We start from the raw sequence: 16,234 nt of genomic DNA on the forward strand, positions 1-16,234 counted from the left end.
TGATTACAAAACAATGACATTAACATATTTTTGTTCAGTGGGTCTTGAACACAGGCCTCCAAGACCAATGACAAACACCTTTATCACTGTCCCAATAAGGGATATCTCTAGGACATGTTGGCTTATTGGGCCACTATAGTTAGGCCCTGTCCTGTCCAGAACAAACCCTACCCCCTCCTCACTAGGCACTTGTGTAGGTCTGAAACAACTTGATACCTCTGTTAAAAGTACACACAAGAAAAAGGGATTCAAGAGTACCAATTAAACAGGTTAACATGCACCAGCAACATTAGACAACTGTTCTGAAAGCCCTTAAATGGATGAAATAAGTCAATCAAATCAATGACGAGAATGGTCAGATTAATCAGTACATGATATGGACATGGTGGTGTTGCAGGAAGCTAGACATACCGTGAAACAAGAGGTTATGAGTTCAAATCCCAGGTGAGAACTGTAGAATAATAATGATTGTATAAACTAACATGCACAATGTAGTCAAATATCTAATTTGAAAACATGATGTGATGTTAAAAGCATTCTGTGTGAGTATCCCTTACCAACAAAAAGAACCATGAATGGATCAGTGGTTCACCAATCAGAGCCTTGATTGGCATGACAAGGCTTGACGTGTAATGAAACTATTTCTATTTGTTTTGTTCCATCAGGCGACGTCCTGACAACTGATACACAGAAATGTTCTTGCAACGTTCCCATGAAACGTGTCTAGAACATGAATATCTTATGTTCTGAGAACATGAAGACAGCTTGTCTGTCGAAATGTTGGACATAAATATTTTTGCATCTGAGCTAATAGAGCGTGCGGCTCTCCTTTACTTCATACTTGTTTCTGAGAACATAGCAACCATGTTCTGTGTATATTTGGTGGGACGTTGATGGAATATTCTCCTAACCCTTACAAAACTGGACACATGAACATTCTTGCAACGTCCCATTAAACATCAATATTGTACACTGAACAAAAATATAAACGTGTTGATCACATGTTTCATGAGCTGAAATAAAAGATCCCAGAAATATTCAGTCTGCTCAAGTCATTATGCTTTATAGGTGGTGTGGAACGTTCCAGAGGGAGGATTGTTGGAGTCTATTTGACTTGAGCCAGTTTTAGATGCATAATGAGTCTGTTTATAATTACAAAAGCTGTTTATTAGTAGTAATAATATGTTATTGGTTAGGATGTTGTAGCTGGAGAGACAAAGGGAAGTCCAGAAAGTCACTGTATGGCCAGATATGTTATTTCTGTATATTAACATTTCTAAGGAAGTAGGTAAAGAACCACAGACGAGTCTCAGTTCCTGGTAAGATCAGGCGAGTCTCAGTTCCTGGTAAGATCAGGCGAGTTTCAGTTCCTGGTAAGATCAGGCGAGTCTCAGTTCCTGGTAAGATCAGGCGAGTCTCAGTTCCTGGTAAGATCAGGCGAGTTTCAGTTCCTGGTAAGATCAGGCGAGTCTCAGTTCCTGGTAAGATCAGGCGAGTCTCAGTTTCTGGTAAGATCAGGCGAGTCTCAGTTCCTGGTAAGATCAGGCGAGTCTCAGTTCCTGGTAAGATCAGGCGAGTCTCAGTTCCTGGTAAGATCAGGCGAGTTTCGGTGGAACTAGGGCTGGGAGAGACGTGGAATTAACATCGAAGTTAGGACAAAGTTGAAGAGAGAAGAAACCTCTACGAGGGAGGCTAGAGTTGCACATCCCATCAACCCTTCAACTATAGCCTTATCTCTCTCACACACACATCCCTGCCCATAAAGGTCCTGGACTCTGGCTGGGCCACGATTACACCAATAGGGGGACCTGACTCAGTTCCTGCCCAACAACAGAGACTGATTGTATTCCAGACATACAAGGAGGTGACTCCTAATCGAAAGGTATATATATATATATGCTTGTGTGAATTCTATGTGTGCTTGCAGCTGCAGCATCCAGTTTTGGGTGGAATAAATCTAGTCTGAGCTTCCTTTGGTGTCTGATTGGATTTGCACCATAACTTAGAACCTAACATAGAGATAGAAGGTTCCCCTAACTAACGGAAAACTGGACACTCTCAAACATTAGGGTAACATTACGGGTAACTTTACAAAAACTTTCTCCCTAGCAGGGGTGTCATGCACCCCAAAAATCTGAGGATGGACAAAGTACTACACTGGACTTTGTTCAAACTGGAAATCGCATATCCTGAGGCTGCATTTATTGTAGCTGGGGGCTTTAATAAAATACATCTGAGGAGTATGCTACCGAAGTTCTATCAACACATCTCCTGTGTCTACTCGGGCATCGAGAACTCTGGACCATTGTTTCTCCCCCTTCTGGGATGGCTACATGGCCCTCCCCTGCCCTCCTTTCAGAAAATCAGATCACGTCTCCATTTTGCTCCTCCCGTCCTATAGGCAGAAATTTAAACAGGAAGTACCTGTGGTAAGGACTGTTCAATGTTGGTCTGACCAATCGGAATCTATGCTTCAAGATTATTTCAATATTTGACGATCTGACTTGTAGGAAAGGTGGCATCCTATGATTGATCCACGTTGACAGTCTCTAAACTCTTCAGTAAGGCCATTCCACTGCCAATGTTTGTCTATGGAGATTGCATGGCTGTGTGCTCGATTTTATACACCTGTCAGCAGCGGGTGTGACTGAAATAGCTGAATACACATACTTTTGTACATATAGTTCAGCTCTGAGAGCTGTCTGGTTTAAAGACTTGGAACTGCTGCCTTGGGAGGAACCAATAGGGATCCATAATAAACCCCAGGAAGAGTAGCTGCTGCCTTGGCAGGAACTAATGGGGATCCATATTAAACCCCAGGAAGAGTAGCTGCTGTCTTGGCAGGAACTAATGGGGATCCATAATAAACCCCAGGAAGAGTAGCTGCTGCCTTGGCAGGAACTAATGGGGATCCATATTAAACCCCAGGAAGAGTAGCTGCTGCCTTGACAGGAACTAATGGGGATCATTAATAAGTATAAATACAAATGCAAATACAGCACGTGGAATCAATCCCATTGTAGAGAAGCTACCCTCCAGTCTTCAAGAGAAATGGGTGTCACGGGATGAGCTACAAACAGCGACAGCGTGTGGCCTTTCCCCCCTTTTCACTTTTCTCCCTTTTCATCCGCAATGAGACAAACGTGAGGAACGACCCCAGCTTTACCCTTTCAACCTCAAGTACATCCATGACAAGACCAGAGAGACTCCAAGTAAGACATGAAGATTTAATCCCATCTCAGCACACTAAACAGAAGTTGGTAAACCTGCCTACCAGCAACATCCAGTTGAGGACGCAGACGCAGGGTGTCCTATCCACAAGCTACCACACCATCTCAAGAGCTGTAGTGAATTCAGACAAAAGCCTCTGGAAGAACGTAAACGTTTTCTAAAGGACAACTACATTTGCTTTAGATGCTGCGCCTCAACAAGCCATCATGCTGCACAGAGCGTAACAGTAACCAAAATGTTGCAGCTCTTAATGCTGGCCCAGTGCCCTTGGCTATAACAGAGGTTCCTTCATATGCCATAGAGCATGGCGGGAATGGCGACGCTCACTCTCCCATAGGTGTCGGTCATGGGCATTCCCAAGAGCCCATGTTTGTCAGCGCATACAAAAACAACCATTGCTGAAAATTGACCGCAGAGCAATCAAGCCTCCAGTCCAACCAAGCTCTACAGCCAACCAGCTTCCAGAGCCAGTCAGCGTTTAGAGTCAGCGTTCCAAAACCAACACGTCTTTACAACTAGACAGCTCTCAGAGTTAACCTATATATACAAAATTATGTGGACACCCCGTCAAATTTGTGGATTCAGCTATTTCAGGCAAACCCTTTGCTGATAGGTGTATGAGCACACAGGCATGGAATCTCCATAGACAAACATTGGCAGTAGAATGGCCTTACTGAAGAGCTCAGTGACTTTCTACGTGGCACCGTTATGGGATGCCGACTTTCCAACAAGTCAGTTCGTCAAATGTATGCCCTGCGAGAGCTGCTCCGGTCAACTGTAAGTGCTGTTATTGTGAAGTGGAAACGTCTAGGAGCAACAACGGCTCAGCCGTGAACTGGTGGGCCACACAAGCTCACAGAACGGAACCACCGAGTGCTGAAGCAATTAACATGTATAAATCATCTGTCCTCAGTTGCACCACTCACTACTGAGTTCCAGACTTCCTCTGGAAGCAACGTCAGCACAAGAACTGGTCGTCGGGAGCTTCATGAAATGGGTTTCCATGGCCGAGCAGCCACACCCAAGCCTAAGATCACCATGCGCAATGCCAAGTGTCGGCTGGAGTGACGTAAAGCTCGCCGCCATTTGACTCTGGAGCAGTGGAAACGCGTTCTTTGGGGTGATGAATCATGGCGACTGTGAGCTAGGCCTAATCGCCAATTATCAGTTCCCGAGAGATAGGATTTTTGTTGCATAGGCTGCGTCTCAATCAACATATGTGGCACTTCCGCATCTGCGGTGAAAGGTGACAGAGCTAGAACTGTGTTAGTCAGACCGTGAGACATCACGAAAATCGGTCTTCTCACAAAATTGTCTGTATTGTCTGAACGGTTTGGCCTCCAAACTATTATGACCCCTCTATGGAAAGATGAGACTTTCTCGAACATGTCAGTTGCTCAAGGACACACACAGGCCTCACAAGACTTGAAAATATGAATGGAAGTATATATGGAGATTGTTTACTTCCAAAAATAAAGGGTTAAGTACATTGCATTTGGAAAGTATTCAGACCACTTGACTTTTTCCACATTTTGTTACATTACAGTCTTGTTTTAAAATGTATTAAATCATTTTTTCCTCATAAATCTACACACAATACCCCATAATGACAAAGCGAAAACAGGCTTTAATGAAATGTTTGCTAATTTATTAAAAATAAAATACTGAAATATGACATTTACATAAGTATTCAGACCCTTGACTCAGTACCTGTTGCACCCTCGACAACCACTGTGATTATTATTATTTGACCCTGCTGGTCATCTATGAACATTTTAACATCTTGGCCATGTTCTGTTATAATCTCCACCCGGCACAGCCAGAAGAGGGCTGGCCACCCCTCATGGCCTGGTTCCTCTCTTGGTTTCTTCCTAGGTTCTGGCCTTTCTAGGGAGTTTTTCCTAGCCACCGTGCTTCTACACCTGCATTGCTTGCTGTTTGGTGTTTTAGGCTGGGTTTCTGTAAAGCACTTTAAGATATCAGCTGATGTAAGAAGGGCTTTATAAATACATTTGATTTGATTTGATACTTTGCTGAACCACCTTTGGCAGCGATTATACAGCCTCAAGTCTTCTTGGGTATGATGCTACAAGCTTGGCACACCTGTATTTGGGGAGTTTCTCCCATTGTTCTCTGCAGATCCTCTCAAGCTCTGTCAGGTTGGATGGGAGCGTCTCTGCAGTTATTTTCAAGTCTCTCCAGAGATGGTCAATCGGGTTCAAGTCTGGGCTCTGGCTGGGCCATTCAATGATATTCACAGACTTGTCACGAAGCCACTCCTGCATTGTCTTGGCTGTGTGCTTAGGGTCATTGTCCTAGTGGAAGGTGAACCTTTGCCCCAGTCTGAGGTCCTTAGTGCTCTGGAGCAGGTTTTCATCAACGATCTCTCTGTGCTTTGCTCTGTTCATCTTTCCTTCGCTCCTGACTAATCTCCCATTCCCTGCCGTTGAAAAACATCCCCACAGGATGATGCTGCCACCACCATGCTTCACCGTAGGGATGGTGCCAGGTTTCCTCCAGACGTGACCCTTGGCATTCAGGCCAAAGCGTTCAATCTTGGTTTCATCAGACCAGAGAACTTGTTTCTCATGGTCAGAGAGTCCTTTAGGGTGCCTTTTGGCAAACTCCAAGCGGGCGGTCATGTGCCTTTTACTGAGGAGTGGTTTCTGTCTGGCCACTCTACCATAAAGGCCTGATTGGTGGAGTGCTGCAGAGATTGTTTTCCTTCTGGAAGGTATACAGAGGAACTCTGGAGCTCTGTCAGAGTGACCAAGGCCCTTCTCCTCCGATTGCTCAGTTTGGCCAGGCGGCCAGCTCTAGGAAGAGTCTTGGTGGTTCCAAACTTCTTCCATTTAAGAAAGATGGAGGCCACTGTGTTCTTAGGGACTTTCAATGCTGCAACCATTTTTTGGTACCCTTCCCCAGATGTGTGCCTCGACACAATCCTGTCTCGGAGCTCTACGGACAATTCCTTTGACCTCACAGCTTGGTTTTTGCTCTGACATGCACTGTCAACTGCAACATTGTTTGAAAAACCTGTTTTCGCTTTGTCATTATGTGTCACGTCCTGACCAGTGAAAAGGGGTCATTTTGCCATAGTAGAATGGTGAGGGCGTGGCAGGGGGGTTGTTTTGTGTGTTTTGGGGTTGGTTTGTTTCTAGGGGAATTTGTTCTAGTTTTCATGTTTCATTTTCCATGTGTGGCCGAGTATGGTTTCCAATCAGAGGCAGGTGTCTTTCGTTGTCTCTGATTGGAAGCCATACTTAGGCAGCCTGTTTTCCTTTGGGTTTTGTGGGTGGTTATTTTCCGTTTAGTTATTGTTACCTGATGGAACTGTTGGTCGTTGGTTATTTTGTAAGTGTATTCATTAAAGTATCAAGAATGAACACTATACACACTGCGCCTTGGTCTAATCCTTTCGACGCCTGTGACATTATGGGGTATTGTGTGTAGAGTGAATGGAAGAAAAATATATTTAGTCCACTTTAGAATAAAGCTGTAACAGAACAAAATGTTACAGCTAATACTTTCTGAATGCACTGTACATGTACAATTTGTTTTTATAATAATGTTCTCCGTTTTGCTCTATAACCCCCACAAGCATCTTGAGACTCGTCTACAGTTGGTACAACCGATCTGCCAACTTCTATCTGTAGTGTCCGAACAGTTTGGGCTACACACTAACATGCCCCACTCTCATGAACACGTACATGTTGGTTGTTCTGCTCTAGGATGCCCACAGGCCTCAAGAGACTTGTCTGAAGGTCCCCGGTACCAGTTGAACAAATTTATGGGAGTACTGTATATATGTAGACAGTTTAGTGCCAAAAATAAGGGGTTAAATAATGCTGAAATAAGTATAGTAACATAACATACCCAAACATATTCCCCATTCACAGGAAAAGGATGTACTGATGAAGTCTACGTAGTGTAGGTATTTTACAATCACAGGAGGTTGGTGGCACCTTAATTGGGGAGGACGGGCTTGTGGTAATGGCTGGAGAGGAATCAGTGGAATGGTATCAAATAGATGAAATAAAAGGTTTCCATGTGTTTGATGCCATTCCATTAGCTCCGTTCCAGCCATTATTATGAGCTGTCCCCCCCTCAGCAGCCTCCACTGTTTATAATATGTTTGAAATGCTGTAATAGAGCTATCGCTTTCTGGGTAACAGATCAGATCAATAACAACGTAACTGATCACATATGTCCAGATGTTTTGAGTTGCAATAGTAGATGAACATTTATAGTTTCGTGTGGAAAATTAGGGGTCTAATATTGATCGCCAGTGTGACACTTGATGCTGAACAGGGTCTTGTTTTGAGAACATCCTTCTTCATTCCCTTGAAGTAATCACTGAAATAACACATCTACGGTAAATCTTCTGAAACTTTCACCACTCCACTTATGATATCACTGGTTACATGAACCAATGAATGGAGGAGGGAAGGAAGCATGGATTGTGTAGTATTTGTACATTTCCTGTGACAGGCTCTGCAGTACTATCACCACTAGAGGGGGTGTCGTGACAGTGACGGCTGTGCCTGGCCAGAGAGGAAGAGGCACAGTGAGAGGATTTATTCCGCCCAAAATCTATCCGCATGAGATAAGCCCTTTTTGTATGGCGGTCTATGCGAAAGTGTCGAATTCAATTTCACCCTTCACTAAGCTTCGCCCCAGAATTTTGGCCAATCAATTGCAGCGCTCCAATAGATAGCAACTGTCGTCCAACACCTCGGACAAGTGAGGGCTATGGCAACAACGACGTTTTCTTCAAAACAAATGATGTTTAAATGGCAAAATATTTGAACAGTACACCAGGAGTACTTCTTACTGTTATTCCTGATATGCAGAGCCGGTTGAGTTCTACTTTTGTTACATTGTTTACTAGCTCAGCTGTCAGTCTCATTGAATACCAAACGATGCTAACGCTAGCTAGCTAGCTAGCCACATAATATAACATTTTTAAATGCTTATGTATGTTAGCTAGCTAAGTTAGCAATGTTATGAATGCCAGTGGTGGTCGGTGTTGTTTAAGATGAGGGAGGATTATAAAACAAATTCATGAGCATGGCTTTATTTCTATTACAGCATATTGGATGACTGTCATTCATATTCCATTCCCCCAGCTCAATGTAATATTGATAGGTTTAGGCTTCTACATGATACTCAAGTTTTCCCTGTACCCATCATGAGGTTGCTACAACCTAGCCTATGAATGAAAGTTTACAATGTAGGTGCACAGGTCGAGAGAATTTTAAGTAATCAAGGTGACAGACAGTGACACCTTCAAAACTGCCTTGCACACTCTTGCCTGCATCTAGTCATCTAATCATTAGTCCAACAGTTGCAAATGTGAGTTTCTATTGGACAAATTCAGGTATGTTTATTTCCGTTTCGTTTGCTTCCGTTTAAGAAAAGTTTTAACAGAATCGGAGGAATGAATCAAACGCAAACACAATTCACTTTCATAGCAGCCACATAAAAACAGCATGATCCTTCTCGCAACTATCTACTCGCTCTCCTCCTCTCACCTTTTTCTTTCACTTGTGGACTTTAGTGCACAACACATCAGCTGTCTGTGACCAGGAGAAAAAACCTTTCCAAGCCAAACCTTCATATCATGACCGCTAACCGCTACACACAGCCTATAACTTTGTCACGTCATAGTCAACATAGCTACTAGAACTAACATGTTAGTAAACCCGTTACAATCATATAGTACAGTATACAGTTAGAAAGCAGTTTAGCGGTTACACCAGAGGGCCCCAGTGGCAATACATTTATAAAACCAAATGCTTACCTTGACTTGAAGGAGTTCCAGTGTTGGATAGCCATAGCCAGCTCGGTGAAATAGCATTCTTCTCTGTTTGAGCAAGGTATTTGGGTAGGCTAAACTAGCTAGCTGCATTCGCTAGCTAAGTAAAAGTGAAAGAAAAAAATACAACACATAGCTATCTCTCTCTCTCTTGCTTCTCCTTAATTTTGGAAGAAATGAATTTGTTCAAAACTGTTAAACTATTGTCTTTTTCTCTCATTGAGTCAACTACTCACCACATGCTATCAAATCAAATTTATTTTTATATAGCCCTTCGTACATCAGCTGATATTCTCAAAGTGCTGTACAGAAACCCAGCCTAAAACCCCAAACAGCAAGCAAAGCATGTGAAAGAAGCACGGTGGCTAGGAAAAACTCCCTAGGAAAAACTCCCTAGAAAGGCCAAAAACCTAGGAAGAAACCTAGAGAGGAACCAGGCTATGAGGGGTGGCCAGTCCTCTTCTGGCTGAGCAGGGTGGATATTATAACAGAACATAGTCAAGATGTTAAAATGTTAAAATGTTCATAAATGACCAGCATGGTCAAATAATAATAATCATAGTAGTTGTCGAGGGTGCAACAAGCACGTCCGGTGAACAGGTCAGGGTTCCATAGCCGCAGGCAGAACAGTTGAAACTGGAGCAGCAGCACGGCCAGGTGGACTGGGGACAGCAAGGAGTCATCATACCAGGTAGTCCTGAGGCATGGTCCTAGGGCTCAGGTCCTCCGAGAGAAAGACAGAAAGAGAGAAAGAGAGAATTAGAGAGAGCATATTTAAATACACACAGGACACCGGATAAGTCACGTCAGTGACTCAACCCACTCAAGTGACGCACCCCTCCCATGGACGGCATGGAAGAACACCAGTAGGCCAGTGACTCAGCCCCTGTAAAAGGGTTAGAGGCAGAGAATCCCAGTGGAAAGAGGGGAACCGGCAAGGCAGAGACAGCAAGAGCGGTTCGTTGCTCCAGCCTTTCCGTTCACCTTCACACTCCTGGGCCAGACTATACTTAATCATAGGACCTACTGAAGAGATAAGTCTTCAGTAAAGACTTAAAGGTTGAGACTGAGTCTGCGTCTCTCACATTGGTAGGCAGACCATTCCATAAAAATGGAGCTCTATAGGAGAAAGCCCTACCTCCAGCCGTTTGCTTAGAAATTCTAGGGACAATTAGGAGGCCTGCGTCTTGTGACCGTAGCGTACGTGTAGGTATGTACGGCAGGACCAAATCGGAAAGATAGGTAGGAGCAAGCCCATGTAATGCTTTGTAGGTTAGCAGTAAAACCTTGAAATCAGCCCTTGCCTTAACAGGAAGCCAGTGTAGGGAGGCTAGCACTGGAGAAATATGATCCATTTTTTCTAGTTAGGATTCTAGCAGCCGTATTTAGCACTAACTGAAGTTTATTTAGTGCTTTATCCGGGTAGCCGGAAAGTAGAGCATTGCAGTAGTCCAGCCTAGAAGTAACAAAAGCATGGATTAATTTTTCTGCGTCATTTTTGGACAGAAAATTTCTGATTTTTGCAATGTTACGTAGATGGAAAAAAGCTGTCCTTGAAACAGTCTTGATATGTTCTTCAAAAGAGAGATCAGGGTCCAGAGTAACACCGAGGTCCTTCACAGTTTTATTTGAGACGACTGTACAACCATCCAGATTAATTGTCAGATTCAACAGAAGATCTCTTTGTTTCTTGGGACCTAGAACAAGCATCTCTGTTTTGTCCGAGTTTAAAAGTAGAAAGATTGCAGCCATCCACTTCTTTATGTCTGAAACACAGGCTTCTAGCGAGGGCAATTTTGTGGCTTCACCATGTTTCATTGAAATGTACAGCTGTGTGTCGTCCGCATAGCAGTGAAATTTAACATTATGTTTTCGAATGACATCCCCAAGAGGTAAAATATATAGTGAAAACAATAGTGGTCCTAAAACGGAACCTTGAGGAACACCGAAATTTACAATTGATTTGTCAGAGGACAAACCATTCACAGAGACAAACTGATATCTTTCCGACAGATAAGATCTAAACCAGGCCAGAACTTGTCCATGTAGACCAATTTGGGTTTCCAATCTCTCCAAAAGAATGTGGTGATCGATGGTATCAAAAGCGGCACTAAGATCTAGGAGCACGAGGACAGATGCAGAGCCTCGGTCTGACGTCATTAAAAGGTAATTTACCACCTTCACAAGTGCAGTCTCAGTGCTATGATGGGGTCTAAAACCAGACTGAAGCGTTTCGTATACATTGTTTGTCTTCAGGAAGGCAGTGAGTTGCTGTGCAACAGCTTTTTCTAAAATTTTTGAGAGGAATGGAAGATTCGATATAGGCCGATAGTTTTTTATAATTTCTGGATCAAGATTCGGCTTTTTCAAGAGAGGCTTTATTACTGCCACTTTTAGTGAGCTTGGTACACATCCGGTGGATAGAGAGCCGTTTATTATGTTCAACATAGGAGGGCCAAGCACAGGAAGCAGCTCTTTCAGTAGTTTAGTTGGAATAGGGTCCAGTATGCAGCTTGAGGGTTTGGAGGCCATGATTATTTTCATCATTGCGTCAAGAGATATAGTACTAAAACACTTTAGTATCTCCCTTGATCCTAGGTCCTGGCAGAGTTGTGTAGACTCAGGACAATGGAGCTTTGGAGGAATACCCAGATTTAAAGAGGAGTCTGTAATTTGCTTTCTAATGATCATGATCTTTTCCTCAAAGAAGTTCATAAATTTATTACTGCTGAAGTGAAAGCCATCCTCCATTTGCGAAGGCTGCTTTTTAGTTAGCTTTGCGACAGTATCAAAAATAAATTTCGGATTGTTCTTATTTTCCTCAATTAAGTTGGAAAAATAGGATGATCGAGCAGCAGTGAGGGCTCTTCGATACTGCACGGTACTGTCTTTCCAAGCTAGTCGGAAGACTTCCAGTTTGGTGTGGCGCCATTTCCGTTCCAATTTTCTGGAAGCTTGCTTCAGAGCTCGTGTATTTTCTGTATACCAGGGAGCTAGTTTCTTATGACAGATGTTTTTAGTTTTTAGGGGTGCAACTGCATCTAGGGTATTGCGCAAGGTTAAATTGAGTTCCTCGGTTAGGTGGTTAACTGATTTTTGTCCTCTGACGTCCTTGGGTAGGCAGAGGCAGTCTGGAAGGGCATCAAGGAATCTTTGGGTTGTCTGAGAATTTATAGCACGACTTTTAATGCTCCTTGGTTGGGGTCTGAGCAGATTATTTGTTGCAATTGCAAACGTAATAAAATGGTGGTCCGATAGTCCAGGATTATGAGGAAAAACATTTAGATCCACAACATTTATTCTATGGGACAAAACTAGGTCCAGAGTATGACTGTGGCAGTGAGTAGGTCCAGAGACATGTTGGACAAAACCCACTGAGTCGATGATGGCTCCGAAAGCCTTTTGGAGTGGGTCTGTGGACTTTTCCATGTGAATGTTAAAGTCACCAAAAATTAGAATATTATCTGCTATGACTACAAGATCCGATAGGAATTCAGGGAACTCAGTGAGGAACACTGCATATGGCCCAGGAGGCCTGTAAACAGTAGCTATAAAAAGTGAGTGAGTAGGCTGCATAGATTTCATGACTAGAAGCTCAAAAGACGAAAACGTCATTGTTTTTTTTTTTGTAAATTGAAATTTGCTATCGTAAATGTTAGCAACACCTCCGCCTTTGCCGGATGCACGGGGGGTATGGTCACTAGTGTAACCAGGGGGTGAGGCCTCATTTAACACAGTAAATTCATCAGGCTTAAGCCATGTTTCAGTCAGGCCAATCACATGAAGATTATTATCAGTGATTAGTTCATTGACTATAACTGCCTTGGAAGTGAGGGATCTAACATTAAGTAACCCAATTTTGAGATGTGAGGTATCACAATCTCTTTCAATAATGGCAGGAAAGGAGGAGGTCTTTATACTAGTGAGATTGCTAAAGCGAACACCGCCATTTTTAATTTTGCCCAACCTAGATCGAGGCACAGACACGGTCTCAATGGGGAAAGCTGAGCTGACTACGCTGACTGTGCTAGTGGCAGACTCCACTAAGCTGGCAGGCTGGCTAACAGCCTGCTGCCTGCCCTGCACCCTATTTCATTGTGGAGCTAGAGGAGTTAGAGCCCTGTCTATGTTCGTAGATAAGATGAGAGCACCCCTCCAGCTAGGATGGAGTCCGTCACTCCTCAACAGGCCAGGCTTGGTCCTGTTTGTGGGTGAGTCCCAGAAAGAGGGCCAATTATCTACAAATTCTATCTTTTGGGAGGGGCAGAAAACAGTTTTCAACCAGCGATTGAGTTGTGAGACTCTGCTGTAGAGCTCATCACTCCCCCTAACTGGGAGGGGGCCAGAGACAATTAATCGATGCCGACACATCTTTCTAGCTGATTTACACGCTGAAGCTATGTTGCGCTTGGTGACCTCTGACTGTTTCATCCTAACATCGTTGGTGCCGACGTGGATAACAATATCTCTATACTCTCTACACTCGCCAGTTTTAGCTTTAGCCAGCACCGTCTTTAGATTAGCCTTAACGTCGGTAGCCCTGCCCCCTGGTAAACAGTGTATGATCGCTGGATGATTAGTTTTAAGTCTAATACTGCGGGTAATGGAGTCGCCAATGACTAGGGTTTTTAATTTGTCAGAGCTAATGGTGGGAACCGTCGGCGTCTCAGACCCCACAACGGGAGGAGTAGAGACCAGAGAAGTCTCGGCCTCCGACTCCGACTCGCTTAATGGGGAGAACCGGTTGAAAGTTTCTGTCGGCTGAATAAGCGACACCGGTTGAGCATTCCTACAGCGTTTCCCTCCAGAAGCCATGAGAAAGATGTCCGGCTGCGGGGACCGTGCGAGGGGGTTTATACTAACGTTACTATCTGTACTTACTGGTGGCACAGACGCTGTTTCATCCTTTCCTACACTGAAATTACCCTTGCCTAACGATCGCGTCTGAAGCTGGGCTTGCAGCACAGCTATCCTTGCCGTAAGGCGATCGTTCTCCTGTATATTATAAGTACAACGACTGCAATTAGAAGGCATCATGTTAATGTTACTTAGCTTCGGCTGTTTGAAGTCCTGACGAACCATGTCCAGATAAAACCTCCGGGGTGAAAAAGTTGAATGAAAAAAGTTGAGTGAGCGAAAAAGTAAAAATATACGGTAATGAAAAAGTAAAAAACCGTCAGGTAGCAAAGTAAGATCGGCAACAAAACGCACACAGCAGCGTAAACAAGTCTGCAAGTTGTGACCGGAAACAGGAAACAACAGTTATGCACTGCAGTGCTAGCTAGCTGTAGCTTATGCTTTCAGTACTAGATTCATTCTCTGATATTTTGATTGGGTGGACAACATGTCAGTCCATGCTGGAAGAGCTCTGACGTCCTCCGGAAGTTTTCATAATTACTGTGCAAGTCTATGGAGAGGAGTGAGAACCATGAGCCTCCTAGGTTTTGTGTTGAAGTCAATGTACCCAGAGGAGGACAGAAGCTTTGACCAGGTTCCAGTGAAGCAATTATAATAACAGTCCACCACAACATACCCAAGAGTTTCCTGGTTAGCAAGGGTGAAGTCTGTGTTTAATTTCATTGTGTATTAGAAACACACTTTGAGATCATTGTGAGGGGATTTCCACAGTGGTTGAATGGGGAACTGGGCTTCAGTGAAAATGTCTGAGGTTGCAAAAGTAACCAAGTGAGGCGGAACTTAGCGAAGCGTCAAATACGTGAGGCTTATTTGATCTAATAGTTCCGTAATGTTTAAGCTGTTACAAATGTACTGATATAAGTGGATGCAAGTGACATTCTGGCAACTTTAAGTAAAACAACTTAGTTTTTCTTGTTTTTCACACGTGTGTCTGTCCTCTCATTGGCTAGAATGGTACAACCTGATCTCGCCTGCCTTCAATCATTGAGGAGATGTACACTGCTCAACAAAAATAAAGGGAACACTTAAACAACACAATGTAACTCCAAGTCAATCACACTTCTGTGAAATCAAACTGTCCACTTAGGAAGCAACGCTGATTGACAATAAATTTCACATGCTGTTGTGCAAATGGAATAGACAACAGGTGGAAATGATAGGCAATTAGCAAGACACCCCCAATAAAGGAGTGGTTCTGCAGGTGGGGACCACAGACCACTTCTCAGTTCCTATGCTTCCTGGCTGATGTTTTGGTCACTTTTGAATGCTGGCGGTGCTTTCACTCTAGTGGTAGCATGAGACGGAGTCTACAACCCACACAAGTGGCTCAGGTAGTGCAGCTCTTCCAGGATGGCACATCAATGCGAGCTGTGGCAAGAAGGTTTGCTGTGTCTGTCAGTGTAGTGTCCAGAGCATGGAGGCGCTACCAGGAGACAGGCCAGTACATCAGGAGACGTGGAGGAGGCCGTAGGAGGGCAACAACCCAGCAGCAGGACCGCTACCTCCGCCTTTGTGCAAGGAGGAGCAGGAGAAGCACTGCCAGAGCCCTGCAAAATGACCTCCAGCAGGCCACAAATGTGCATGTGTCTGCTCAAACGGTCAGAAACAGACTCCATGAGGGTGGTATGAGGGCCCGACGTCCACAGGTGGGGGTTGTGCTTACAGCCCAACACCGTGCAGGACGTTTGGCATTTGCCATAGAACACCTAGATTGGCAAACTCGCCACTGGCGCCCTGTGCTCTTCACAGATGAAAGCAGGTTTACACTGAGCACGTGACAGACGTGACAGAGTCTGGAGACGCCGTGGAGAACGTTCTGCTGCCTGCAACATCCTCCAGCATGACCGGTTTGGCGGTGGGTCAGTCATGGTGTGGAGTGGCATTTCTTTGGGGGGCAGCACAGCCCTCCATGTGCTCGCCAGAGGTAGCCTGACTGCCATTAGGTACCGAGATGAGATCCTCAGACCCCTTGTGAGACCATATGCTGGTGCGGTTGGCCCTGGGTTCCTCCTAATGCAAGACAATGCTAGACCTCATGTGGCTGGAGTGTGTCAGCAGTTCCTGCAAGAGGAAGGCATTGATGCTATGGACTGGCCCGCCCGTTCCCCAGACCTGAATCCCATTGAGCACATCTGGGACATCATGTCTCGCTCCATCCACCAACGCCACGTTGCACCACAGACTGTCCAGGAGTTGGCGGATGCTTTAGTCCAGGTCTGGGAGGAGATCCCTCAGGAGACCATCCGCCACCTCATCAGGAGCATGCCC

Source organism: Salmo salar, chromosome 07, assembly GCF_965601325.2.
Source record: "Salmo salar chromosome 07, fSalSal1, whole genome shotgun sequence".
Classification (NCBI taxonomy): domain Eukaryota; kingdom Metazoa; phylum Chordata; class Actinopteri; order Salmoniformes; family Salmonidae; genus Salmo; species Salmo salar.